This window comes from Cervus elaphus, chromosome X (genome assembly GCF_910594005.1).
Source record: "Cervus elaphus chromosome X, mCerEla1.1, whole genome shotgun sequence".
Lineage (NCBI taxonomy): Eukaryota > Metazoa > Chordata > Mammalia > Artiodactyla > Cervidae > Cervus > Cervus elaphus.
Genome location: NC_057848.1, coordinates 149588523 through 149600947, shown reverse-complemented (window position 1 = coordinate 149600947; position 12425 = coordinate 149588523). Strand labels below are relative to the sequence as shown.

Below are 12425 nucleotides of genomic sequence, written 5' to 3'. Positions count from 1 at the left end.
CTCCCTCACTGCGACCTCGGATGCGAGACACTCAGGGAAGAGGGGACCCTGGTCTGAGGGGCTGGCAGCCGGTCAGTAGAGCGAGGATTCAGGGTTTGGAAAGGGTCAGGATGAGGACCATCCTCCCCAACAAACAGGCGACTCAGGACGCTCCCCTATGGTCAGCGCTTCCTCCCTGCCAAATATCGGGAAAGGGGGCGGAGGTCTGAGAGGGGAGTTTGGAGCCTGGTTGTGAAAGGGCAGCCACGAGACAGCTGAAGGGAAGGTCCTAGGACCCTTCAGTGGGGGGCTGAGTACGCCCTCCTCTCCTCATCTGGGGTGACTGGGAAGGTGGCAGAGTCAATTACAAATAGGAGAGGGAGCGTTAGATATGGGGAGTCTCGCACCAGTTTTCATCCTGACTCTGAATGTGAGCTGAGAGGACTTGCCTCCCCTGCCAGCCCCCACTGGCTACCCCTCTAACGTCTAGGCAGGACTCTCTGCTGCACCCCATGGCTCACTCTCACTTGCTACTCAGCGGCCTCAGGGGACTAGCTGACCAGGAGAACAGGAGCCCTGTGGGTCCTAGAGCACTGGCCTCAAGGACCCCTCAGAGGCGGCTTCCATTCAAGCCAGGGAGGACTCTCCTTGCTGAAGGTGCTCACAGCATCTCCTTCTCCCTCTTCCAGGTGCCCTCCTTGCCTGCCTTCCTGCCCGCACTCCCACCTGCGGACCCTGACCTGTGTCACCATGCCTCGGAGGCACAAGAACAAGTACCATGCCCACGGGAAACGCCACCAGGTCCAGGGGGACACTCAGGAGGCCCAGGCCAGTGCTGCTGCAGCCCCAGGAGAGGAGTGCCCCTCCTCCCCCTCTTCTGTGCCTCAGGGTTCTCCTCTGAGCTCCCCTGCTGCTGGCGATCACCAGGAGCTTCAGGGAGCCATGGCCCCTAGCTCTCCTGATGCAGGGCCTACCTTCATAGGATCTGATGAAGGTGCCCAGGGCCCAGAGGAGGAAAGTGCAGGTGCTTCCCAGGTGGCGCCTGCCATGGAGAGCACTCTCAAAGATCCTCTGGCCAGGAAGGCCAAGAATGCTGGTGGAATTCCTGCTGGAGAAATACACCAAGAAGGAGGCCATCACGCAGCACGCCCTGATGAAAGTCATCAGCAGTAAGTACAGGCAGCACTTCCCCGAAATCCTCCGGATAGCCTTTGAGCGCGTGGAGCTGGTGTTTGGCCTGGAGCTGAAGGAAGTCGACCGCAGCAGGAACATCTATACCCTCATCAGCAAGACCACCTTCTGGGATGATGAAGGTCCATGTGATGAGGGGGGGCTGCCCAACTCTGGTCTCCTCATGGCGCTCCTGGGGGTCATCTTCATGAATGGTAACCAGACTACTGAGGAGGTCTGGGAATTCCTCAGTATCTTGGGAATCTATGCTGAGAGGAAGCACTGGATCTTTGGGGAGCCCAGGAGGCTCATCACCAAAGATCTGGTGCAGAAGGAATACCTGAACTACCGCCAGGTGCCCAATAGTGATCCTCCACGCTATGAGTTCCTGTGGGGCCCGAGAGCTTGTGCTGAGACCAGTAAGATGAAGGTACTGGAGGTTCTGGCCAAGATCCTCCATTCGGTCCCTAGTTCCTTCCCAGACCTCTATGAGGAGGCTCTGAGAGATCAGGCAGAGAGAGCAGGGCCGAGAGGCGCGGCCAGGACCCCAACCATGGCAAGGCCAGTGCCCCTTCCAGGGCCAAGTCCTGCAGCTCCTCCCACATCTAGGGAGGCGGGCAGGGCACTTTGTTCCCTTTGTGTTGGAAGACAGCAATCATGCTCCTAAATAGTGCAGGGTAGTAGGGTGTAGGAAACAAAACCCATATGTTCTTACAGTTGTAAATGGTAAGCGAGTTTAGGTGCAGCTTGTTTTAACAAAATATATATCTGTTTTCTTTTATCCATATGAGAAATACCTAATGAAAGATGATTTAAAGTATATAGGTAAAGAGATGAAGGAGGTGTTTAGTGTTTTCAAATGTGATTACTTTTGATACTGTTTATTGTGCTTCAGAATTCAAATGTATGAATCATAAATCAGTTTCTTGCTGTTTTAATGTTTTCAAAGTGTGGGGATTTGTAAAGCACACTGAAAGTATTGAATATGTTGTTCACAATCTAAACAAGATAACATGACACTAGAAGAGAATTTTTCTTAAAGAGTAGTCAAGCTTTAAAGAGTGCAGGGTCGTAGGGGTGGAGGAAATAAAATTTAGATCTCATTTATCTTTCTGTTTCACACGAATAACTTCTACATATTATTTATTTCATTTATTTCAAATATTTTTACTTCTAAGAGTTTGTTTTTCTTCAGAGTATTAATTTGGTAATGGTACTGCTGTTATATTTATTGCTGTTATAAAAGTTTTAAAGGTACACTTTTGGTAGAATTAAAGATATTCATGAACCATCTGTATTGTCTTTATGATCTGGAAGTAGGTAACATAGCACTGCAAGAGATTTTCATGGAAATGTGAAAGGTAACCCCAGAAAATACTGAAAAACACAAAGAACATACAGAAAAAAATAGAGTAAAAAGTCTTTCAGTTGTGGTTTACCTCCTTTCTTTTAAACTTTCTTTTAGTAAAAATAAAAAATAGTTTTACTCATTGAGCTCATTTAAGAATATTTGTTTCTTTTCTACTAATTTACTGCCAATTATCTGTTCTCTACTGGACTAAAAATAAATTCAGATGGGAAGGTGGTATTTGAGGGGTTCATAGTAAACATAACTTCCATTTATTACAAAACAGTACTTCTTCATCAGTATGCCACTGCTTTATATGTAGTACATGCATTGCAGCATTCATGCAGGATCGGATTTAGCAGACTCCATTGATGGAGTTACTTGCAAATTTCTCAAGTTCACAAACTGATGAAGTGACCTTCCCAGGACTAATGCCCTGATCTGGATTAGTGCAGAGCCCACAAAGTGCCACTTCTCCCAGCCTAAGTCAGACATCATGTCTTTTCATTCATTTTTCCTCTAAACACTCCAAAAAATGTATGCCATTGGATACCTGGGGCCCTGTACCAAAGCACTGTTTTTGGAATAAAGTTAAAATAATGTTCCTAAGTGAATGGTATGAATGAAGACAAAACTACTCATGGACAATGTGGTCATGAACACATCCAATGTCAGATATCCTGAAAAGATCCATATGCCCTCATTTATCCTTCCCAATTCTCAGGGACATAAAGGCCTTAGCTTAAGGGCTGTGTCCTCAGATCAATGGATCTAGGTGTCCCATCCTCTGAGTTATCAAGGGGAATATTTTAGAACACTAGGGGATCCCACAAACGATATCCTGCTTCTTGCCTTGTGTGGCCAGGGGAGAGCAGTCTGTCTGAGGTGCACCTTCCTTTCCTGCAGGGCAAGGGTAGAGGGGTTCTCAGGGAGTTGAGTGCCTTGGTCTTGTGGCAGCAGCTCCAATTCTGCCCAAGGAGGAGACCCTAACAGGCTTTCATAGGATTTACAGTGGGGACACTGGGTTCTGATGAGTGGACGCCCCCATAGCAAGGGGGAAGGCACGGAGGAACAGGCAAGGGTAGCCAGGGAATAGCTCTCTCACCTATCATTCTGTTGTCTCAAGAAGGCAAAAGCCTTGGCCACAGGCCAGCTGATTCAGCCAGTAGAGAGGATGGATTCCCACATGCTACCAGAAGTCAAGGTAAGAAACCTGATCTAAGACTGGGGGGCCACTGACTCCAGAAGAGTGGAGCCCTATAATGTTTTCCTCCTCAGAAGGCCCCAGTAGCGTTGCACACATCTGGTTCATCCTGTCTTCCAATCCAGAACTTCCAAGAAATTAATGCCTTTGTTCTGAGGAGCACAGCCTCAGGTCAGTGGAGGGTGCACTCTGGGTCTGGTCAGGAGTGAGGATGAGGTCCCTGAAGGGGGAGCAAGAGGACCACTCAGCTCAGAACAGGAGAGACTGTGGAGGCCCACCCCTGATGTCAGCCCTATGAGGCCCAGGAGAAAGCTTTCTGGCCGAAGTGCTTCTCTTTCTCCTGACGTGGTCTCAGGGAGGTGAGAACCTTGGTCTACTGGGAGAAGCCTCACTTCAGCACAGAGTAGAAAACTAGTGACTCAAATGAGGATAAAGGGACTGTGCCTAGAACAAATCCCTGGCCCTCTATACCCCCCTTTGGCAAATTCGGGAACGTGGGCATAATGCACTCTACACATTTCCTTTTAGAGCATCTCAGGAGGTGAGGCGCTGGGGCTCAGGGGTCAACCTCAGGAGGAATTCCAGGTCATGCCAACAGTCAAGTAGAGTACCATGAGGACTGAAGGAACCACTCACACTATAAAAGTGGGGACACCACAGAAGCCTCCCGGAGGGTCAGCCATGAGTGACCACAGGCAGGCATGCCCATGAGGGAGCCCTCACATCCTCTGAGATGGTCTCAGGGAATTCAAGGCTGTAGCATGAGAGGACAGGCCTCCTTAGGAGATGGGAAGTCAGTGTGAGGACATGGAGAGAGGACAGTAATAGTGAAGAGAGGGAGGAAATACAGGTCTTCCCAGGAGTCAAATTGAGGAGCCTGAGCATAGACTGGTGAGCCAGCCATCAGAAGGCCTCAATTTGCCAGCCATAGCTTTCTGTCCTGAGAGACCACAGGTAGATGTGGTAAGTTAGGCAACCTTTGCTTTCTTCTATTGGGTCTCAGAGAGTTGTGGGCCTTACTCTGAGCACATGTCCTCAGGTAAAGACAGAGGAGCTTCAAGACCTCCTAGGAGTTCCCAGAGGACACCTGGTCATTTCTCCAGAGGAGCTTCAGGTAACTGTTGATGTGGCAGGGAGGACACTTATTTCATACATGGGTGAGCTACTCTGTGCAAACTGATTTCCCTGGGCCTCTGTCCTTCTAATCCTCCATGACAATGGGAATTGAAGGAAGACCCCAAACCAAGTGACCTGCCCCTCCCCTCAAGTCCTTGCTAGGAAAGTTTACCTTTGATGTTTCTGCTAATGCATGACGTCCTGTTCCATTTGTTGGTAAGAAAACTGCTCACTAAATGCCAGACAATAGTCCAAGCTGGAGACCTTCATGAAGAAGGCACCCTCGAAGGAAAAAAACTACTCTTGGCTGGGGGACCCAGCCTCCATACGACAGGGATAGAATAGCATAGGAAACAGGTCCCAGGTGGTTCTGTGGCAAAGAATCCACCTGCAATGCAGGGGATGAAGTTTTGATCCCTGTTCTAGAACAGCGCCTGGAGGAGGAAATGGCTACCCATACCAGTATTCCTGCCTGGAGAATCCCATGGACAGACAGCCTGGAGTGCTGCAGTTCATGGGGTTGCAAAGAGTCAGACATGAATGAGGGCCTGAGCACAGACAGACAGACAGGTAGATCTAGACGTCTAGGCGGGGGTGGGTGGGGAATAGAGATAGAGAAACCTAGGAACCACTGGTAGACTGTTGTAAGTTAACATAGTTCAAGAAAGGTATCAGAATATAGTGGAAGGAAGCAGGTTAGTTTAAATATAAATCCATAAATAATACATGAGATGTCCCCCAGGCCTTTAGGTAAAAGAAGAATGTCACCACCTTTCTATTGATTTGAAGAAGTGCTACGATAATCCAAGTTTGACCACATAAGGTCACACACTCTCCTGCTCCAAACAAATTCGGAGCGAGTGATATAAGCCTGACCTCTACTCAAAGAAGGCAGTCTTTCCTAGTCCTCCACTTTCCCTTGACTATAAAATGTATTCCACTTAATCCTCCAGGCAGAGCTCCATCACCCACCTGCTTGCATCTCTTACAAGCATCCTATACAAATAAATCTATTTCTTGCCTAACACTTTGCCTCTTGCTAAATTCCTTGTGCACTGAGACACAAAGAACCTGAGCCACAGTAAGTCCATGTACCAGGTGAGTGATTCTAATTAAGAGACTGTGGTTCAAGTCCCAAACTGGATTTTGGGGGGGTTGGAGTCCTGGCCACGTGGATTTTAGTCACAACCTGATGTGATAAGTTTCAAGCACAGGAGGTCTCCACACCACCCCATCAAAAATTTTAAACCATCAGCTGTTAAATTGGCTCATAGTGCTAGAATGAAAGTCACTTTCTTCTGCATTTCTCTGCACCTAGACTCCCAAAACCTTTGCCTTTTGGTTTACAAATCCAGACGCTGTATGCCATGAATGCCTCAACTGTGTGTTGATAAAATTCAAGCTGACTGAGTTTACAGGATAGGGAGAGAATGGACAAAGAGAGAAAATAAAAGAAACTGAGCTAAAACTTTTCTGGCTACCTTCTGAAATATGGCTGCCCTGGTGGCTGAGACGGTAAAGAATCTACCTGAAATGGCAGGAGACCCCGGTTCGATCCCTGGATTGGGAAGTTCCCCTGGAGAAGGGAATGGCAACCCACTCCAGTACTCCTGCCCAGAGAATCCCATGGACTGGGGATCCTGGCGGGCTACAACCCATGGGGCCACAATGAGTCAATCATGCCTTAGAGACTGAACAACAACAGCAATCTCCTAACACCTCTTCTACTTCACCAGTTCTTGCTGCACCTAGTGAAGCCCATGCGTCCTAGAGCCTGGGGTCCACAGTAAGAGAAGCCACCACGATGAGAAGCCAGTGCATCCCAATGAAGGGTAGCCCCTGCTCCTCGAAACTAGAGAACACACAAGCAGCAATGAAGAGCCGGCGCAACCAAAATTAAATACATAAATAATTTCTTTAAAAAATATACTCAGGGAAGCCACAATGGCCCCTGGGTTAAGAACTTCACCACATTCTGCCCAGCAAGATCTCAGGTGAGGGAAGCCACAGCCATGAAAAGGCCTTGAGGGACGTCAGCGACACCTCAAGCCCCTTTTGAGCATTCATCATTTCCTTTTCAGATGGGTAACTGACTGTCCATCACTGAATTCTTGCCCTTAGCATTCGAGCAAGGGCTGTTATGTCAAAGTCTCCCTTGCCTTAAAGGAAAATTCTGAACTTTGAAAGACTTGTCGGGTAGACTCTGCTGGCTTGGCAATGCTTCATTTGCCTACAAAAGCCCTTCCCCTTCTCCCGATGATACTAACCATCAGCCAGCCACTGAGCCCTGTTCACAGGAACTCTTTCTGGGCAAAAGATGGAGCCTCTTGGACCACAGATCTCTTCTTCACTATACTCAGCATTGAACACCACTACTCCCACCCCCCATCAACAACACTTTGCCCTCTAACCTGGGGCTCCAGGCTCCTTAAACTCTGCCCGCCTCAGCAAGTCATAGGGCCCACCAGACTTCCATCAGTATCAGAGATTCCCTCTGCATGCAGGGTCTCAGTTGGATAAAAGAAGATTAAGGAAAATTCTCAGATGACCCGAAAAAATATCTAGGCAAGTTTAGACATCTATGACTTTTGAGTTAACCCAGAATGACATTTATATCATCCTTGCTCAGATACTCTCTCAGGCAGAAAGGACAACTATATACAGAGTCAGCACTCAGCTTGGAGACAGCTATCACATGACAAACTCCCAACCATTTCCCATGGGAACAATGGCTGTTCCCTGTTTAGAATCCAACCCGGAGTATAATACTTGAGCCAGGTTAGCAGCCAGGGATGGTTTGTCTTTCTCTTCCCCCTCTGAACACTGGTGGTCAGAGTAACCCAGAGAGCCTCCCTGTTCCAGCCAGTGACCACTAGGTTTCCAGCCATGTCAGGACCAAGGAAGACAACCTGCCAGCCCAGGGTGCCACAGGTGCACCGAGACCTAAAAGGAGCCTAATGTAACCCATGTTCATGATGCCATATTTATAAAAACATCACTGTGGTTTCTGTCTTCCCTCCCTCTTGGTGGATTTTGCTTGCATACTTCTGGGTAACTGCCTATACACTAGAAGAAGAGTTATATAACCTAAAGCTGTCCATCAACTTGTCAGTCAAATAACACAGGACACACAGAACCCTACCCCATGGCAGCACCGCTTCTGGTTTCCAGACAGCCTGCTCTCATCCTTTCTCAGGAGTGTAATTTTGCTCTGCTTCATAAAACTGCTATTTAAAACTACTGTTTCTCCAACACATTCTTTCTCTTTGGGAGTGTAAAAACAGGAAATCACTGTTCCGCTGGTGACAATACGGATCACATATCCATTACTGTTTATCAGGTTCCAGTTAAAGTTTTTATATTTTGTAAAACAAATTTAGAAACTTTTCATTGTTGTGTGATCTAGAACAAGAAAACACAGCAATGGAAGAGGAATTTTCATGCAAATGTGAAGAGACTCTGCAGTAAAAATAACTTATGTCAAGTAAAAAAGAAAAGAAAAATTAAATTTTGGTAAGTTTTTGGTTTTGTTAAATTCTTTTAATACTATTTTTTAGTAAAAGTATTTCCTTAGATTATTCAAGCTTGTGGGAGAAATTAAGTAGTAATAAAGTAGACAACTTTATCATTGTCACTCATATTTCCAACCACTAATTGAACATCTACTCCTTGGAATAATCCATGGTGGAACTGGGGATGGTAATATAAAAAAGACTGAGCCACTGTCCATAGCACTTTAGTGTCTAGGAGTTGCTGCCGTATCAAGCAGATGGTGGGATATCCTCTGAGACCTAAACAAGTGACAAGTTGAAACAAGGGATGAGAATGAGAGGAGGTTTCAGATTACAGCAGTCAAAAGTAAATGCATTGAAGCGAGGAATGTGGGCCCTTTGGAGCACTGCAGTTCCCTTGAGGATGTAATTTTAAGTTAGGTGGGGTGGTGGGCTAAATGAGGCTGAGTGAATTGGGGGCAGGGGCCGACCCTGAAATGGGGGGTTTAAGTTGAGAAGCTGAAGGATGGAGTGGAATATTACCCTTAATTTTTACTTTGAGACTGTGGGTAAAACAGAGAGAACCTCCACCTGAGACAGGAATAAAATGGGTTCTGTGCTCCTGCCCCAGTATAGGTAAACACAGTGCACAAACTAGGGATTTAACACCACTGCCTCCAGGGTGTTTGCCAGAAATAACAATGGTATTTCCTTGAACTGAGATATCTAATACCCATTGTAACAGCACTCTCCGCACTGGGATCAGAGGCCACTATGTTAAAGAAATGTTCTACTACCTATCTTCAGCATAATTTGGGGAACTTCAAATGAAGGCTACACTTTTGGTGCTGGTGAAATTAACGAAAATGGGGAGGGGTTGTATGGATGAAAAGGCAGCTGGGAGGGAAGATCTTCATCCTTGACACAAATTCTAGAAGTTCTGAGTAGGATCCAGGCAGGAGAGATTTCTCTACATTCAAATGACATATTTACAAATGGGGAAATTTTATATAGTTTTAATGTCTAAGCAGAACTTTGTTCATTCCAAAAGTGCCACATATTTTCTGATATCTCATGCAATTAAAAAAAATCACAAACAGTTGATACTATGATCTGGGGTCATAATTATCAGAGAAATAAATGTCATTCTTTGCAATCCATTATTGCAAGAGCTTTATAAATATCACATATATTACAATAGTTCTACAAAACAGGGTTTATAAGACTCACTTCGCAGATTATGAATTTTTTAATCTTCTCAAGTTCACACTTGTGACAGAGCTGGAAATAGACATTTGGTCTGCATCTCTCGAGAGGCCACACTCTTCCACTCCTCCTAGCCTGAGGCAGATCTAGTGTCCTTCAATTCTCCTGTCTTCTCACTACTCCAAACTGTATTTCAGAGGCTTCTGTTTCAAGATGGCAGTGTAGGAGGATGTCTGTCCATCTCCTCCTGCACCATAACTGCAACTAGCTGTTGAACAACTATCAACAGGAGGACACTGGAACACACCAAAAAAAAAAAAAAAAAAAAACCCCACGTTCAAAGAAAAAGTGGAAGTCACAACAAGATAGTAGGAGGAGTGCAATCACAATAAATTCAAATCCCATATCCACTGGGTAGGCAGCTGGAGAACAAAAATACCAAAGAAGTTTTCCCACGGTTGTGAAAGTTCTGCACCTCACATCAGGCAACCCAGCCTGGGGATATGACAAAGAGATTGGGAATCCCCTGATCATCTGACCTTCAAGGGCCATGGAATTTGATTATATGACTCCCACAGAAGTAGGGGAAACAGACACACCACTCTTGGAGGGCACAAACAAAGCCTTGCATACACCAAGACCCAGAGAAAAGGAGCATTTACTCCACAGGAGACTGAATCAGAGCTACCTCCAAGTGTTGGACAGTCTCCTGTGGAGGCATGGGTCAGCTGGAGCTCACCACAGGGATGAGGGCACTGGCAGGAGCAGTCCTAGAGGTCCTCCTTGGCGTAAGCCTTCTTACAGGTCAGCATTAACTCTGCCATAGAGACCACAGATCCATAATTCAAAAAGAGACATGCACTCTAATGTTCACTGCAGGACTGTTTACAACAACCAGCACACAGAAGCAATGTAGATGTCCATTGACAGATGTAAGTATAGAAAAGTTGTGGAAGGTATATGCAATGGAATTTTGTTCTTGTTATTTTGTCACTAAGTTGTGTCTGATTCTTTGCGACCCCAAGGACTGTAGCTTGCCAGAATGCTCTGTCCACGGGATTTCCCAGGTAAGAATACTGGGGTGTGTTCCCACTTCCTTCTTCAGGGTACCTTCCTGACCCAGAGAATGAAATCATGGTTCCTGTGTTGTCAGGCGGATGTCTTACCACTGACCCACTGGGAAAACCAGTGGACTATTACTCAGTCCTAAAAATGAACAAAACTGGGTCATTGTTAGAGATGTGGATGGACCTAGAGAGTGTCATACAGAAAAGGAAGTCAGAAAGAGGAAAAACAAAGATTGAATATTAACGTATATATGTGGGATCAAGAAGAATGGTATAAGTGACCTTATTTGCAAAGCAGAAATGAAGACAGTGATATAGAGAACAAATGTATGGTACCAAGGCGGAAAGGGTTAGGGTGGGAGGAATTAGAATATTGGGATTGACACATACACACTATTGATACTATGTATAAAACAGACAACTGTGGGGAATACACTGTATAGCACAGGGAACTCCCCTTAATTCACTGGAGTGTCCTCAATGTGAAGGAAATCCAAAGTGAGAGGATATACGCATAGGAATGTCTGATTACTTTTACTATGAAACAGAAGCTAACGCACCATTGTAGAGCAACATACTGCAATAAAAAATTCTAGAGTAAAACAAATACGTTCTTTTCTCTTTGCTGCCATTAATTCTAAACAGTGACTGGAAATGTACTTTTATTTAAACACTCCTTGATTTTCCAAAGAACAAGGCAAAGTGAATCAGAATTTTCCTTCATAGGCTGTTATTTAACACAGTGTTTTTATATGTTAACATGTATCTTTCAAAATGTGAATGTCATACAAAGGAAACTAGGATTCATAACTTTAAAAATTTTTCTTCTTTACTGTAATTGATTTTATTTTCCTAGTTTGTATGGGGGAACAAAACATGCCATCTCAAAATGTCTCTTTTGATACGCAGATTATTCTAACTGAAAACAATCAAGGCCAAAAGACTCAGAAAGAAACTTGACTTTCCACCTAACTGCTTGAAGGAACTTGGACAAAGGTCCTGTTCCCTGAAGAGAACTAGGACCAGAGATAGCCACAAAGATTATGGGCAAGGTGTGGTGAGGAAATCTTGGCAGGGCCTAGAGATGAGAGTCCACTCTGTGGCCCAGGGTCTCTGCCTGGCACAGAGAACCTTTGTTTACCAACATTCCCTTTTCCATCTCCATGAGAATTGCCTTCCTATCCTTTCAAGTCCCAAACCACTACCATAAACATTTTCTTTTGTCTTTGGTTCTGGTCTTTGGCCGTGTTGGTGAGTTATTCAGTTTTCCTGGGTCTCTCTCATGTATATGTGTTATTAAACTTTTATTTTATCCTATTAATCTGTCTCACATCAATTTAATTCTTAGACTACCCACAAAAACCTAGAAGGGCAAAGGGAAATTTCATCCTCCTCCATATTAGCTACATCTCACATATTTCTTTCTATGTTCAAAATCCTTCTTAATGAGGTTTTCAATTACAAACTGGATGGCTAAGAATGTCATTAATGATTTTACTCATATTGATATAATTACATATTTCTTTATGCATTTCTAATTTTTATTTATTTATTTACTGAGCATTACCCCGCCCAATAGAACAAGAGCCAGGTTTCCCACAGCCAGTCCCTCCCATCAGCAAGCTTCCATAAGCATCTTAAACTCACTCTTCAGAGGGTAGACAGAAGAACTACAATGCCATATTGTCTAGAACGAAAACCACAATCACACAAAGCTAACCTAAATGATCACGTGGATCACACCTTTGTGTAACTCAAGAAGCTATATGCCATGCCATGCAGGGCCACCCAAGGTGGACGGGTCATGGTGGAGAATTCTAACAAAATGCGGTCCACTGGAGAGA

At 45.2% G+C, this 12425-nt stretch overlaps 1 pseudogene; it reads left to right on the top strand.

Annotated features, from left to right (window-relative positions):
- Positions 1–491: 491 nt before the first annotated feature.
- Positions 492–1758, top strand: LOC122690529 (annotated as a pseudogene).
- Positions 1759–12425: the final 10667 nt, after the last annotated feature.